This window comes from Ammospiza caudacuta, chromosome 30 (genome assembly GCF_027887145.1).
Source record: "Ammospiza caudacuta isolate bAmmCau1 chromosome 30, bAmmCau1.pri, whole genome shotgun sequence".
NCBI lineage: Eukaryota > Metazoa > Chordata > Aves > Passeriformes > Passerellidae > Ammospiza > Ammospiza caudacuta.
The window spans coordinates 1555916-1568115 of NC_080622.1; the positions used below are offsets into that span (position 1 = coordinate 1555916).

Sequence of the window (12200 nt, forward strand, 5' to 3'; positions counted from 1 at the left end):
CCTTTCCATGCCCTTGTGGCCAGTGCCAGCGCTCCCAGTGTGACCTGGCCTTTGCTCTGCACACAGGTTTGCAGTGCAGGCCATGAAGGTTCTGCTCTACATGCTGCAGTGTGACCACGTGGTGATGTCTATGGAGCGCAAGTGTGGCTGGGACACGCTGCTGTGTGCTGACACCCAGCACTATGCCATGGGTCTGCTGGCCAGGTGAGACCCCCTTCTCCCCACTGCCCCTGGCATTTGTGCCCTGTGCTCCACACAGTCCCTGTGGTCATGGGCCACGGAGCCTCGTCACTGAGGGACGGCCAAGGAGCCTGAAAAAGGCTGGGAGAGGAGAGTGCCCAGAAGGGGCCACTTCCCAGAGCACCCACATCCATTCCAGGGATGCGGGGGAAAGACCAGACCTCTCTGAGTCAGTCCTGGGAGAGGTTTGCCCCCCACCTCAGGGTCTCCTTTTTTCCCCCTGCCAGGGAGATGCGTTATGACTCGACCCCCCTGTGTTCCCATGTCGCATATTGCCTTCTCCCGCTGCTCAGCAGTGAAAAGCCAAGGTGGGATCTGCCCTTGCTGGCATTCCTTGTGGAGGTGAGCCTGGCGGCCAGCGCTGCCTTGCTGAGCTGCCTCCCAGCTCTGTGCCCTCAGCTGCCACAGCTGCCTGGGACGGTGCCCATGCCCTGTGCTGCTGCCTGGGCCCAGCCCTGTGCACTTCTGGGCTCCTGCTGGATGGCTCCCCTGTCACTGCCCTGTGCCTTTCAGGTCCTCGAGTGCCTGGACCTGAGGGAATGTGCTCGCACTCTTGTGAAGATCATGTCAAGTTGCCTGCAGATGGAGTGCAGGGAGCGGTGTCACCTGGCACTCAGAGGACTCGTGGTGCTCAGCAAGGATCCCGCGATGGTAAGAAGGGGGCTGTGGCTGAAGCTGCGCTGAGGAAAGCAGCCCCTTGGGCGTGCAGGGCTTCAGGAGCTGAGGCAGCTGCTCTCAGCTCTCCTGCCTCACCTGCCCCAGTGCTTGGCATCAGGCCTTTGTGGGTTCTGCAGCAGCAGGGTGGGCTTGCAGTGCCAGGGCAGTGTTGGCGGTGCAGCCCTCCATAGCTTTGCAGCACAGCCTTGTTTTCCACACAGGCCAGCAGAATGTGCAATCTGTCTCCGAGCCTTCTGGAGCTGCTGGGTGATGCCGATGGAGAGGTGGTCAGCATGTCCATCCATGTGTTCACAAATGTGCTCCAGGCAGACATCCTGGTATCCAGCACCACTGCCCCAAAACTGGCTGAGGCACTGCTGCTGCTCTTTGACCATGTAAGGCTCTGTGTCCCCAGTTGCAGGAACTGGCTGCTGCCCAGAAACTTTGCCTAGGTGAGCCTGGAGTAATTGTTCTAAAGGCCCCATCCTCTTCCATTCCTCCAGGACAACAGCTATGTGCAAGTACTCTCCCTTCAGCTCTTGATCAGGGTGATGGACTTGGTAGTGGATGAGGGAAAAAAGCCCCTTGCAAAGATTCTGAGCCAAAGCCTCCTTCCACTCTTCTTCCACTGCCATGATGAGAACCAGTGTGTGGCAAAGGTGAGGTTTTGTGTGATGCTGGTGGACCTCGGGGAGGGGGCTCGGCTGCCTCCTGCTCTGGCATCTCATTCACTGCAGCCTCCTGCAGGACTTGGCACAGGGATGTGGGTCCTGTGCCTTGGCCTGTGGGGCCATCTCTGGGTCTCTGCTGCCCTCTAGGCCTCTTGGGAAACGCTGCTTCGTGTGGCAAGGTTCCTGAAGAGGAGGAAGCTCAAGCAGCTGGTGAAGAAGGGGCAGCTGTCAGAGTTCACCGAGGTCCTGGTAAGGAGGGCCTGGAAGCCTCAGGCTCAGCCTGGAGAAGGTCCCTGAGGGCGGTGCTCAGTGTGCGGGGCTGGCAGTTGTGCCCGCTGCTGCACCCAGAGGCCGCGCGGGCTCTTCTCCAGGCTCCCGTGGGCCTGAGTCGGGTGCCCATGCAGCCCCGGCCCGGCGGGGCTGCGGGCCGGCACCGCGGCTCCCCGGGCAGCATTCGGCCCTCTGCCCCCTCCCTTCGGGAGCCCTTGGCCAGCGGCTGCTGGCCGCGCCTCAGGGCTGTGCGGGCAGGCGAGGCTGGCGATGGGCGCAGGCAGCGCCCGGCCCAGGAGCTGAGCCCGCGCCAACTCTCTCCAGCTGGCAGAGGACAGGAGCCGAGCGGCCGAGCACCTGCGCCGGGCCCTGCGCTTCCTGGATAGCCCACAGGAGCCCCTGCGAGCGGCGGCCGTCAGGATCATCATGGGTGAGTCCCGAGCCCGGGCTCCCTCCCCGGCCCGCCGCAGCTCGGCCCCGGCCCCGCCTGCTGCCCCGGCAGCGCCAGCCCGGCCCGGCGCCGTGGAGCCCCGCCTGGCCTGGGCATTGCTGCTGCCGCCCTCTGGCAGCCGTGCCCTGGGGCAGCAGCGTGCGGCAAGGGCCCGGGCTGAGCCCTGCCTGGCCAGCAGCCCGTGTGGCCACAGCGCCGGCAGCGCCGCTGGCAGGGAGCTGTGCCGCTGGGGCCGTGACAGGCTCTGTGTTCACAGGCATGGCCGGGATGGTCACGATGGGCTGGAAGGAAGAGCTCCAGCTCCTCAATGAGGGTGAGTGCGGGCAGCGGGCTGACAGCGGGGGCTGCCACTGGGGGAAGTGCAAGTCCTGCCCTGGCTGCGACAGGCTTAGCTCCCTGTGTGGACAAGCACAGAGAGATCTCAGGGACAGGACCTGTGTGGGTGACATTTGTGGCCAGCACCTTCTGGCTGATCCCATTGTCTCCTGCTGCCTCCTGTCCATGGCAAGAGGTGGGAGGTATGGCCCTGGCAGGAAGGCCTCCTTGGCTACCTGCAGATCCAGATTCTGACTGTGCCTCTGCTCATCTCTCTTCCAGCCCTTCAAGGCCTGAGAAGAGATGACAGTCCTTCCCAAATGAACATAGTCGTTCAGCAGAGAATCATTGAGAGATCTGCAGAACTACGTTTATCTGGTGGCTCAGAAGAACCATTGCTCCCAAAAGTCCTAAAAACACCATGGAAGAGGAGATCACCTTGAGAGGCCAGAAGAGACAGAATAGACCAGCTGGAGCTTCAAGCACAGCTGATGATTGGCACAGCTGAGCCTATGGGAAGCTCCAATAGCTCCTGCCTTCTCCCTGCCTGTTGACAACTCCGTGCCTCCCCCCAGCCCTCAGACACTGCCCGTCCCCTTTCTTCCCTCCCCACTCCTCCCTTTGCTTCGCCTTCCATTAATAAACAGTTTGGCTTCTTCACTTTGCCTGCATCCCTGTGGAGCTGAAGCACATCCGGGGCCCTGGGACACACTGGCCCCTGCTGCCATTCTCTCCCACAGACCCAGAGGAACGAGGGCAGGTCAGGCTGGAAAGGTTCCTGTGCTGAAGTCGCAGTTCCACAGCACTGTGCAGTTCCACAATCTTGTTGAGCACACTAAAGGCAAGCAGAAGGACAAGGAGCCTGTGTGTCAGGACCAAAGTCCTGTCTAAGGCCCTGCCATATTTGGTCCACTGTTGTGCATGTCAACAAGATCATGAAGAGCAGACAATGAAGGAAACTTTATGGTTTAACTGGTGGGAATTTGACTGTAACTGGAAAAACTCCACCCCAGAAGAGGAGATGTCAGGCCTGGTTATGGGCTGGAGGGATGAAAAGGACAAAATGCCCATCCTTTTGATGCAGGGGATGCCCTGAATGTGGGTGGCCAGCCTGCTCCTCCCACTGGAGCACCATGCTGAGATACCCTGAGAGCAGCCCAGTGCTCCTTGCTCCTCTCTGCTGACCCATGAGCATTTGTCGGCTTTCGGGATGGCCCTGGCTGTGTCAGGGCTGCTCCGTGGACACGAGACAGCTGGTCCTGACCCACTGGGTCCCAGCAGTGCCTGGCAGCAGCCCTGCATCCACATCAGGATGCTGGCCAAAAGAGGCCCCGGAAGCTGGGGTGGCTGATTTGAAGCTTTTGCAGATACACACAGGGGATGGCCAGCAGTGTTCCCTCAGGATTCAGCAGTCCTGAGGGGTCTCCCTAATTCAAAGAAATCAGCAGACAAATGCATTGCCTTGTAAAAGCCTTTTTATTGAGCTAGCAGGAGGTCAGGGGGTCTGCACTCCACTAAAATGCTTCTCTGCCACATGCAAATTTCTGTGGGTTGATATAGGAATTATCTCAAAATTACAATCCATCTTTTCTCTTCTGAGGTGATTTTAATAGGCAACAGGTTAGAAATATTCATTCTGTCAGATTCCTGTACTTGAATCTAATGTCCAGTGCTGGTCAGGAGCAGTCTCCATGCCCTAGAGGAGTCAGTAGTCAATGTCCAATGACAGGCAAGGACATTGTTCCCTTGGTGCAACAGCAGGATAGGGGAGAACATCTTTGGCAGAAATATGAGGAAAAGTTTCAATAAAATATCCACAAGAATGCAGAAGTAGGCGTACTTGGCTGATAAGTAACTAACCAATAGTGAGCTCGCCTTTGCAATATGTATGAGCCTCATTAACACCAACATAAAGATGTGTACCTATCAATAAAGTTTGAGATTTGCTGATCACTCATATTGCATACTGCATTTCTCCCGCAAAAACATGGTGACCCCAACGACGTGATATCGGTAACGGCGACCACGGGGGATCGGTGAAGGTGTTTGGGTCCCGTCACAGCAAGGACGGTGAAAAAGCACCGCTGAAAACGGGGGAGGTGCCGCTCCCTGAGTGACTTCAAAGGAAAGCCCGGCCGATACGTGCTGCCTCGACCTTGTGGGGCTGCAACAGCGCTGATGTTTAAAATGGAAAGGCGATCAGCATATGATTTATTTACTTGCTTTTTAAAAAAGAGACAGGTTAAGGGCATAGATTTTCAGAAAGAGCTTCATGGGTTATTAATTTACGGGTATGCACAGGGATTTTTTCAAAATCCTCATACAGTCCATAAATTAAGTGAGTGGCAAAAGTATGGAGATAAGCTGTGGGAGGTGGTTTTAGATGATGATAAAACTGCAAAGAAGTTAAGGAAAGTTATGGCGAGTGGTGCATAATGAGTTAGTACAATATCAGGTAGTAAAGAAGGCTGCACAGCAAGCTACTGCTGCTCATAGTAAGAATAAAAGTTATGGGGAATTGTCAGATTTGCCCATTACCCCCTGCGACATCCACAGTTATCTTGCCACCAACATCGGCTCCTGCTTCAAGCAGCAACTCACCCCCCGTAACAGCACCATCCGCACCGCCTGTGCCCTGGCCAGACCCTCCACTCCCTCTCCTAGCAATGAGCCGATCCCTGGGGCAGAGAGGGACCTAGAGGGGGCCATTGCACAAGAGCGGAGGAAGGCATGGGCAGCGGTAGCAAAAGAGATCACGGATTTGGGGGATAGTGAGGCTATGGCAGCAGCTATGGAAGTGGCTTGCCCCGTGGTGTATACTCCTCTGGACGGGGGTGGATTACAGGCAGCAATTACTGCCCTAGATTGGAAACTGTTGTCACAGTTACGGACCACAGTTAGTCAGTTTGGGGTGACCCCTGAGCCCACAAAGCAAATGTTTGGCTATATTTGGGGGACCCAGGTGTTATTGCCAGCCGATTGTAGAGGAATAGCAACTCTTAATTTTACTCAACATCAGCAGCTTCTGTTTAATGCACATTGGCAAGCACTCTGCCAGGAGTGCATAGCAGTGGTACGGCAACCAGGTGACCCTTTACAGGGGATAACCTTAGATGAATTATTTGGCACAGGGGCTTTTGCTCAAACAGAAGCACAAGCGTTAATCGGTCCTGATAAATGCCGAGAGGCTATGCGACTGGTGAGGCTAGCTATAGACAGGATAAAAGAACCAGGCAGGGTTCCCTCATACATGGCTATAAAGCAAGGAAGGGGTGAATAGTTTGGATCTTCTGTAGATAAGGTGGCCGCTGCTATCGAGCAATGTGGAGTGGCAGATTTTATGAAAGGGGCCCTATTGAAGCAGTGTTCGCTTCAAAATAGCAATGAGGCTACGAAAAGTGTGTTAAATAGCCTAAGAGCTAATTGGACTATAGAAGAAGCTTTAGAACGCATGGCAAATGTGCCTGTAGGGACTCAGGCGATGTTAGTAGAAGCTATTAAAGAGCTAGGGACAGGACTGAAGGAGCAGGCAGCGGCATCGCAGAGTCAAGTCCTTGCCACCCTTGCGCCCCTACAAGTAGCAGCAACAAGTAGTCCACGATCTCCATCTACTGGCCAATTTAAATGTTACCGGTCGGAGGCATGGGACATACCCGGTGAGCCTGCCAAGCAGCTAGCATCTGGTGTCACAGTTGTCGCTCGGATACCCACAATACCGGAGCCTGCCGACGCCACTCGGGAACCGGGAGGCCCAGCGCAAACAGCCACCGCACCCAGACACAAGTAGCAGCTGTCAACACCTCAGCCCAGCCCCCCTTCAACCAGCCACCGTCGGGAGCCTCGGGCTGGACGTGGCAGCCTCAGTAGCGGTAACATTGATGACCACCCAACCAGAAAAGGTCCCGACTGGAATAAAGGGACCAATCATCATTGATGGACAGCCTATGGGAGCTTTGCTTCTGGGGCACTCATCAGCCACCATGATGGGATTATTTGTTTTAACTGAGGTAATAGACGCTGATTTTACTGGGGAAATTTTGTTATGGTACATACTCCTTTTCCACCGATACGAATCAAAAAAGGACAGAGGATAGCTCAATTAGTTCCATTGTAACAAATGACTAAAACATTACCCCCTCATCAATCACAGTCCAGAGGGGAACAGGGCTTTGGCTCCACTGGAGGACTTACTCTGTTAACAATGAATTTAAACAATCGGCCAAAACGTGCTGTATTGATAGAGTATCACGGTGACAGGCAAACCTTGGAAGGTTTATTAGATACTGGCGCAGACTCCAGCATTATCAGCCTGGATTGCTGGCCCCACAACTGGCTGTTACAGCCAACCACAGTAGCAGTTACCGGGGTTGGAGGCTTAACGCTTGGAAGAAAATCACCCATGTTATCAGAAATTATCAACGGAAAAATTTTATGGAGTGTTTTCTCAGTCATGCCTTTGCCCCCTACTGTGCAGTGCCTCACTGATCGGGACATTTTAGCTCAAATGGGGGTAGTGCTGACAAATGAGTACCCTTTGGGCTAATGGCCACTGCATGGACTTTCCCAATCCCACTCATTTGGAACACGGACACACCAGTGTGGGTTAAGCAATGGCCATTAAAAAGGGAATATCTGGAACAAGCACATGTACTAGTACAAGAGTAATATGAGCAGGGTCATTTACAGTTGTCAGTAAGCCCCTGGAATACCCCTATTTTTGTTATTAAAAAGAAGTCGGGAAAGTACTGTTTACTACAAGATTTACAGGCTGTAAATGAACAAATGGAGCCTATGGGCGCCTTACAAACAGGTTTGCCTAACCCAGTCATGTTGCCACAGGACTGGCCACTGTTAATTGTGGATCTTAAGGACTGCTTTTTTACTATTGCTCTTCACCCTTGAGACACTCGGAGGTTTGCATTTACCTTATCAGCTTTAAATAGGGAAGAAGAAACAGACAAGAGATTTGAATGGCTTACTCTCCCACAGGTAATGCGCAACAGCGCCTCCTTGTGTCAGCTGTATGTTGACAATGCTTTACAACCTTTGCAACAGGCCCGGGCCAAAACAACCATTTATCATTACATGGATGATCTTTTATTTGCGCAGCCGCAACCTTTCACAGGTCAACAAATTCAAGAAATACATAAGGCCCTGGAACTACATGGCTTGGTTGTAGCTCCTGAAAAAATCCAATTATCTGCACCTTGGAAATATTTGGGATGGACACCTTCTGATCAGGCTGTTACCCCCCAGAAATTGCAATTGAATATTAAAATACATACATTGCATGATGCTCAAAAGTTACTTGGTCATCTGCAATGGCTGCGCCCTATTGTGGGCTTTCCAAATGAGTTGTTAGATGAACTTCGACCTTTACTAAAAGGGACTGACCCAGCACAACCTGTCCATATAACCTCTGAGTAGGTTAAGACACTTCAGCAGATATTGGACTGTGTGACACAGGGCAGTGTCCGGAGACAAGATCTTAACCTCCCCATACAGCTGACAGTTTGGTGTGAAACTAAATTTTTATTGGGTTCACTTATTCAGAAAAACAGAAAAACGGGGGAGGCGTGGGCCTTAGAATGGGTATGTCCTCCACTTCAACAGCATAAAACCCTTCTTCAAAAAATCAAAATTTTGGCTGACCTGCTAAAGAAGGGTTGTGAACGGGCATTACAGATTATGGGAAAGGAGCCTGATCAGATATGGATACCAATGAAGAAAGATACATTGACATGGTACCTGATAAACAGTATGGAATTACAAGAGATGCTGCTGGGAGCTGGAAGTGTGATTGCCACTGGTGATATTCCCAATATACCATTGAACTGGGTAGGGCAGTGGGGTTGGATTCAATGCCCAAAAAGATCACAGAAGCCCCTGTCAGATGCTATAACAGCCTACACGGATGCAGGAAGAAAATCAAGAACTGCTGCAGTGACCTGGCAGGAAAAGGGACAATGGCACCATCAGATTCTCCAGGCTTCTGAGTTGGATACTTTACAAACAATGGAGCTATTGGCTGTTCTATGGGCCATGATGCATTTTTTGGGGCCCTTCAACATAGTGACAGATTCTTTGTATGTTGCAGGAGTGTGTGAGCAAATAGAGGATGCCTCTATAAAAGATGTTCAAAACAGGAGGTTACATGAGCTGTTTATTCAATTACAGAGGGTGATTAAACTGAGAAAAATCCCTTTTCTGTTATCCATATCAGAAGTCACAAATGGGATATTGGTCTAGGAGAGGGTAATGCATGAGCAGATAAGCTAGTCTCAATCACACAAATGACTCCAATTCCCAGGCAGACTATGGCCAGAGAGTCACATTCCATGTTTCACCAAAATGCAAAAGGTCTCCATAGAGAATTTCAGATATCTATGAACGAGGCATGGGCAATAGTCAAAACCTGTCCCATATGTAGTCGTCATAATGGGGGCTGCAGGTTAGGTCTGGGAGTTAACACAAGAGGGTTGAGTACGAATGAGACCTGGCAAATGGATGTCACACATGTTGCTGAGTTTGACAGGATGAAGTATGTGCATGTTACTACAGACACCTATAGTAATTTTATATGGGCCACAGCACAGACTGGTGAGAAAGCTGGACAAGAGGAGAGGCATCTCAGCAGCTGCTTTGCTGTAATGGGAGTGCCACGGTGTATTAAGACAGATAACGGGCCTGCCTACTGCAGCAAAAGAATAAAGCAGTTTATGCAAATGTGGGGAATGGAACATGTGACAGGCATCCCTAATTCCCCGACAGGGCAAGCAATCGTAGAAAGAGCTAATGGTACCTTGAAAAGATATCTAGGTAAATACAAGGATATTAGAGAGCCGCAAGAAAGCCCATTAAGGTGTTTATTTGTTTTAAGTCACTTGTGTGTGTTTTGGGGAAAGCAAGGTTCCTGCTGTAATTCGCCACTATGTACAGGAGAAAGAAAGTGTAAAGCAAGATGTTTTGGGTAAAACAGAGATCCCAAAACAGGACAATGGCAAGGTCCTGCTAAGGTGTTATATTGGGGCCGAGGATATCTTTGTGTCTCTACCCCTACAGGACCCTTATGGGTACCTGCTAAATGGACCCGAGCAGCTGTGTTAGATGGAACCACCAGAACTCCATCAGCTGAGCACAGAAGACCGTCAGCAAGTAGAGACAAAGCTGTTGATCATCCTTTGACCAATACTTCTCAAGCTGAAAGGACAGTGCAGTTTGGCTATCTACCGAGCGATTGATCGGTGCAAATCCTTAGATTATATACTAAGCCTGCTTCAAGCGCTTTCTACATTTGAATTTAGAGGGCCTAGGTACCTAGCTTGTACTGATTGTCAAAATAGACAGTGTGCTGCATGGGTATTGTTTTTTTGTGGGGGTTGTCAGCAAAATAAGTGGGTACATCAGACTCAATTACCTGACTTGTGGGGCAGGAGCTGTGAATTTTATTGGCTGTTGGGCTCCTGGCAAGCAGAACTCTGGACCTTTACAGGATTACCTGGCCGCCAAGGGTTACAGTTGTATGAGTCACCGGAACAGGAAATTATTGCATGATTTAGGTGGGAGATGCAGCATTTAGTTAAACATGCTTTGGGACAGTCCAAGTCGCATATTTTACAGACTAAGTGTGGTAAGGGTATTCCCCTTTCACAGACAAGTATAATAGGTCCAATTTCTGCAGATCAAGATCCCAACCAAGCGTGGGACAATTGTCTGAGAGACCTAAAGATGTTAAATCTGGGCAGATCAAGGAGAAAGAAGGGGAAAGGAAAGAAGAGACATTCTTAATGACTTGTGGGAAACATGTTTATCTCCCAAATGTCTGGGTGGTTCAAAGCAGCACCTGGGGAGACCAGGGTGATGTGGCACTTTTATGCTGTTACCTTGCTAATCCTCACCCTCTTAGCAGACAGTGCAGGTGCTGCCGGAGAAGTGAAAACTCATCATGCATGGGCCCCACTTCAGCCTAAGACTAACATTTGGGTCACCCTGGCAAACTTAACTAACCAGGAGGCTATTTGCCTGTCATTATCTTCTCCTGGTAATCCATTTACAACTTGCTTGGTAGGGCTACCAGCAGATCCCTGGCCATGTCCCTCAGGTGTACCCACCTGCAAAACTGACAATCCTAAGACAAGTGTAGATAATTGGGACCAATGGGTTTCTCACTTCCCCATAGCACCACAGGAACCCCAAGAATTGGAGCTGTTAGGTTCAGTGATGGCAGATGCATGTATTAATTTTAACCATAGAAGCCAGCTTTCAGCAAAAAACCATTTCACTATTGTAACTTCCAGCATGGCTGTGTATCATAATGCAACAGCTTGGTGCAATTATACCACAGGGAAAGTGTCAATCTCATCAAATGACCCTATTCAACTGCCAGCAGGTTACTTCCTAATCTGTGGGGACCGTGCTTGGCCTGGTGTCCCATCGATGCTGCACGTACATTGGGCCATGTACAATTGGACGGCTGTCTCTGCTTACTCCCAATACGTCCATGATATTAAACATGAGCCGCCGCCATCGTCGACATAAGAGAATGATCAATGCATTTACTGCTGACTGTAGGGACGATGTAAAATTTTGGTTCCCAGGGGCCATAATTGCAGCATCCTTTCTGACTCCAGGGGTGGCAGCTGCAGGTGCCCATGGTACCCTAAATAAGTTGGGATGCTGGCTTGCAAAGCAAACCAATGCCACCTCTTTGGCACTTGCTAGCCTTTTGCTTGATGTTAATTCTATTCCTCACGCAATGCTTAAAAATAGAGCTGCGACTGACTTTCTTTTACTTGCACAAGGCCATGGCTGTGAAGAATTTGAAGGCATGTGTTGCATGAATCTTTCTGACCATTCGCAGTCCATCCATGCCCAGCTCGCTGAATTGCAAAGGTTAACTGGAAACCTACAGGTAGAATCAGGTTTCGGTATTGATGGATGGCTCTCATCGTTAGGCCTGGGATCATGGTTAGGTTCTGTTGTTAAAGTTGGCATTATAGTGGGCATTATAGCTCTGTTAGTAGTGTTAATTTTGCCATGTTTTTGCACGTGCTTACAGAACATGGTACAAAGGATGATATCTGCTGCATTTAATCAGACTATGCTTATTCAACAGAAAAATGGGGGAAGTGTGGAGAGCTTTGTGGAAAGTTGGTCAGCTGAGAAAGGTCACGTCGACATAATGCCACTTGTTAAGCTTGAAAGGGACAAGCATAGAAGCCAGTAGTCAGTGTACAATAACAGGCAAGGATATGGTGCCCTTGGTGCAACAGTAGGATAGGGGAGAGCATCTTTGGCAGAAATACAAAGAAAAGTTTCAATAAAATATCCACAAGAAGGCAGAAGTAGGCATAGTTGCCTGATAAGTAACTAACCAATACTGAGCTCACTTTTGCAATATGTATGAGATTCATTAACACTGATATAAAGACGTGTACCTATCAATAAAGTTTGAGATTTGCTTATCACTCATATTGCGTGCTGCATTTCTCCCACCGGTCCCAACAGCTTACAATAGGACACAGCTGGTCCACTGTACCTTGTGAGGCTCCACTAGCAATTTGTCCCTGCACACGTGCTCTGGCTACCTTGATCAC

General features: G+C 50.6%; 1 long non-coding RNA gene across 1 annotated transcript; it reads left to right on the forward strand.

Annotated features, from left to right (window-relative positions):
- The first annotated feature begins 1719 nt into the window (after nt 1-1719).
- On the forward strand, nt 1720-3306 carry LOC131569641 (uncharacterized). The gene is made up of 4 exons (XR_009275809.1): nt 1720-1817; nt 2163-2268; nt 2546-2602; nt 2887-3306. It is a non-coding gene; the product is annotated as an uncharacterized LOC131569641 (long non-coding RNA).
- Nucleotides 3307-12200: the final 8894 nt, after the last annotated feature.